General features: G+C 34.4%; 1 protein-coding gene across 4 annotated transcripts in view; it reads right to left on the bottom strand.

The window, feature by feature from the left end:
- Nucleotides 1–1,179: 1,179 nt before the first annotated feature.
- Nucleotides 1,180–4,763, bottom strand: part of LOC119583808 (calcium/calmodulin-dependent protein kinase type 1) — a 134,300-nt gene continuing 130,716 nt past the window's right edge. For all 4 annotated transcript variants that reach the window (XM_037932512.1, XM_037932509.1, XM_037932511.1 and 1 more), the window contains one exon: nt 1,180–4,763. This exon is cut by the window's right edge and continues 1,253 nt beyond it. The gene's annotated coding sequence lies outside the window, so the exon portion shown is untranslated.

Here is a 4,763-nt window from a genome sequence, read left to right as displayed (position 1 = left end):
CACACCTTTTCCTCCCCCTTGGCCTCCCACAGTACAATATACTCTACTGTTTATCACCGCCGTTAACTTGTTCTGCGCCCCAAACAAAATGGCATTCACGAACTGTCATCAGAGCAAGTAATTCTGACTCTTACTGTCACTCGCCGATTAATTTATAATTATATGTAAACTCATATTTTACATGCACTCAAAATGACTGCTTTTGTAATCATTATTATTGTCGATACTATAGCTATCATTATGTTCTCGTATTTCTGGGGACATGCTCTTAACACAAAGCTTTTTAGTCTTGTAAATACCATAACTCTCCTCTCACAAACAACTGTATATAAGGTACCCTTGTTTCTACACCACAAATCCATCATATGACCATGTGTATCTGAATTTGTGTTCATTCAAATTATTTCATGTTTTCCATCATTGAATTTTTCAAAATGAAGTTTGTTCATAACAATTTCTCAGCAGTGAAACAGACCTCTCGACCTCATGGGCACGGCAAGACGCCCTGCTCCTCCCTGGGTACCTCTGCCTTGCCTGTCCTCTGTACTACAGCTACCATACTCCCATGCAAATAAACAATAGAATCTGTGACAACTTTAACTCTAACCCAAGAACCAAACCAGTTCCATCATAGAGGAACACAAACTCACCACAGCATTACAGTGGTGGCAGAATAGTGGGATAAGCTCCACACACATCATTATATTCTCTCTCTCTCTCTCTCTCTCTCTCTCTCTCTCTCTCTCTCTCTCTCCCTCCCTCCCTCCCTCCCTCCCTCCCTCCCCTCCCTCCCTCCCTCTCCCTCTCCCTCTCCCTCTCCCTCTCCCTCTCTCCCTCTCTCCCTCTCTCCCTCTCTCTCTCCCTTTCCCTCTCTCTTTCTTTCTCTTTCTCTTTCTCTTTCTCTTTCTCTTTCTCTCTCTCTCCTCTCTCTCTCTCTCTCTCTCTCTCCTCTCTCTCTCTCTCTTTCTCCTGCTTCTTCTCCTTCTCCTTCTAATTCTCTTTCTCCATCTCCTCCTCCTCACTCTACCTTTTTTATGGTGTCCTTTTTGCAATATTTTCTGCATTCACCACTAAATTTTATTTGTTTTCATGTACAGTCAACACTACTTTGCAGTTACTGTTTATATTCTTAAATGTAATTTGCTGTGTTACAGAAATCGGAGGTAATGATACCAGAAATGTTTAAATATCTGTTTATTTATTTATCGTTCCTCATGTTTATTGTTTCATTGATCTTAATTTCACCCTCTTAACTTAAAAAATTGTGTGGTATATTGAACCACAAACAATTATGCAGACATGGTAGGATACAACCTAAAAATGTCTTCACAACTCCTTAACAAACTATACAAGAAAAAACAAATTATATTACCTATACTGTATCAATATGAGTGATTTTGCATCAGACAATGATTTACAGAGAGAATGAGACAGTCTTTCCCACTTTTTATTCTATTCAGTATTCAATACATGAAGGAATATATTGCTCTGAAACAGGAGAGGAAGTTCATTCAGTTTCTATTCATTTCTCTTTTCAAATTTACAACAATGTTTGTGAAAGCCGTAACTCTTAATATGAAAGGCAGGAATATGTTTTTTAGACAAAATAATATTATTTTACAGATATAAACACTAGGTTCTACTAAATGTGTATATCTATTTGTTATTCTGATCTTGTATTTATAAAGAGCATGTTGTAAGCTTTTTTAAAAATCACCATAGTGTATGAAACAATTTTTTTTTGGAATGTAAGATTTTTAAATTAGATAATAGCCTCTTTTACCAAGGAAAAACTACAACAGTGGTTAAAATTATATTTAAGATTAATTCAACTGGGTTGTGTATTCCCTTTCTTTACTAAGACAGTCTTTGTTATGGTATCTGGTATATGAAAAATAATACATAATAATGTATAGACAAGATTATTTTACTATTGTATTATGTTTTATCATGAGGCTTGTGAAACACCAGGCTAAGAATATTGGGAAAATCATACATAATCTGTTCCAGAACTTGTAATAAACCTGTCTTCTGCAACCCATCATGTAACATTGCTTGCACTATGAATGCTTCTTTAAAACATTTCCTTGTGAGCTATCTGTTTGATTTGCCATAATCTAGGTTCAGAAAAAATAACATGAAATCAAAGACCTTCTCAGTATTTTAGAGACTTATCAGTAGTTTAATCTGTTTTAAAACAATATGGTGTGTGTGTGTGTGTGTGTGTGTGTGTGTGTGTGTGTGTGTGTGTGTGTGTGTGTGTGTGTGTGTGTGTGTGTGTGTGTGTGTGTGTGTGTGTGTGTGTGTGTGTGTGTGTGTGTGTGTGTGTGTGTGTGTGTGTGTGTGTGTGTGTGTGTGTGTGTGTGTGTGTGTGAATGCTTTTTCATTCAAGAGAAATAACATAAATCAGAAATTTCCTATTTCATGAAAATGCAGGCAGAAAAAAAAAATTCTCAACAAGAAGTAGCATTAGGGTAATAATAAGGCGTAAAGGCTCGGAGGAAAATAGTTGGTCATTGTATTTTATGTTAAACAAATGAACCAAATTCTGCAGTGTCATTACCAGCTCTGTAAACCATGTACAGTACATAATCAGAAATGATATATGGCAGATTTTTATCCCATTTGTATATGAAAATGTAGCAATTACCATAGGTCTATTTCACAACATAGTGTTTACTGAACTTCACATGACTTAAAGAATTCAAACTGATAATCTATGTGTCTGGCAAAGTACTATATTCACCAGTGTAGTACAAGCTTATATAGCATATCTGTGTTATTTACATGCAAGTTGATGTAGTGTATAATAAATGTTTCATGTTGCATATTTGCAATGAAAATATACCAAAAGTTTATAACATCAAAAACCTATGACATTTTCCTTGCAAAGGAAAAGTCACCTAAATTAGGACTATTAACTCTTCTCTAAATAAGGACAATGCACTGTTCTCTGAAGATACATCTCTATATTAGACATTTCCATCATTCTCCGTTTCACTTTGGAAATACATAATACAGGAACAGTATTAACTTCAGAGCACCAGCCTGTGTGAGACCCCAACTGTTTTAACCTTTCAAGTAAGGCAGAGTCATGCAGGTGAATATCTTCTTAGCACTGTGTTGCATACCTGTGCACACAGCCCTATGATTCACTTATGGAATTCTTATAGACTATATTCAGTGTACTCAGAGAAAAGCAAATTAGAATTAAATTATCAATTCAGATAGAGGTAATATTTTGACAAGAGATGTCATTGGAAAATAACATCACCAGCTGGTACTTCCAAGGCAGAGGGGCAAGAATATGTAGCAATTTACTGAGCTGATTGACTCAGTGGGAATAGCAACCTTAATGATGAGATATTTATTGAGAAAAAACACCAAAAAACCTGACACAAAATAAGATTAATAAAATCTATATTCCATATATAACCTTATATATGAATAAATCATTTTCTGTAAAAACAATGAGAAACATAATAAGATATCAGTGATAGTGATAATTTAAACTACTGATTGATGGCTGCCACTGTACAAGCTACTGATGCAGCCACAGCCAGAAACTGTTATTACAAATAAAAACAATTCATCTGCACTTGGCAATTTTAAGCTTTCTGTAAAACCCTATAATAACTTATTCTTGATATATCAAATATAATGGATTTAAAAGTAATACACATTTTGGGAAACAATTCCACTATCAAAAATCATACCCAACTAAGTTAAAGTCACGTACAAAGTTTCAAGTCACTTCTGGTAGTCTCCTCAAGGGAATAACGCCCAACTGTTTACCATATTGCCCTCTACCATGATAAATGCATATCATTTAATTCAACCAATAACACAGACACCACACAAGTAAGCAAAGCTACAGGATTTTTAGGTGCATGGTTGTAGTTTATAATCAGTCTATTCAACTGGTAAATAATTCTTGATACTAATGACCCCTTAATAGACCACCATGACTCATAAGTGCTGAACATAGCTTATATAACCACCACCAAACCCGTTCAAAATGTTTAATGTTTTCTGTGATGTCATGCAAGTCAGTACTAATTCCTTTTAATCTAGTTCCTACAGATGCAAGATTTTAAAAATTCTATAAGCTACAAATAGCTTAGTCTACTTTCTAATAAGGTTTCTAATAGAGGCAAATTTTTAAAAACAGGAATACACATTCATTTTGTGATTTCTACATAAGCTTCCATTTCAGTCTGCTAAAAGCCTAAACCAAGTACAAAGCATATTCAAAATAATATAATATCATGCACAGCTGAATATTATTTCAACATAGAAAACAGTTACTTTCTATCGATAGGGCTAAATGAAATTTAAACAATATTTATAAATAAATCATCTATGAAAAAGTCATACACATACACCATAAAAAAAAAATTCATAGTACGAAACAAAAACAAAAAGCAAGCTTGATAAGAACTTTAGCTGACTGATGGAACTTTTGTGCTACCATTGTGTGCATGAGACATTAGCCCTGATAAACACAGTCAATATCAAAGGATAGTAAAAAGTACAGTGGGTTACTTTTGGAAACCACAGCATATGATGCACCTACAGCTGATGCTTAACTTTAAAAGTATCTAATATTTTTACTAATCCTTACATGACCCATGATATTCAGGCCAGGGACCTACTACAAAAAACATCAAGAATTGTCAACTTCTTGAATGAATATCCAACAGAAAATAAAAAGAACACTGATACTTACTGGTCAAAAATTGCACTTGGAAATTTACAAATTG

Source organism: Penaeus monodon, chromosome 17, assembly GCF_015228065.2.
Source record: "Penaeus monodon isolate SGIC_2016 chromosome 17, NSTDA_Pmon_1, whole genome shotgun sequence".
NCBI classification, from domain to species: domain Eukaryota; kingdom Metazoa; phylum Arthropoda; class Malacostraca; order Decapoda; family Penaeidae; genus Penaeus; species Penaeus monodon.
The sequence above is the reverse complement of the archived record's forward strand: the minus strand, read 5'-3'. Positions and strand labels throughout refer to the sequence as shown.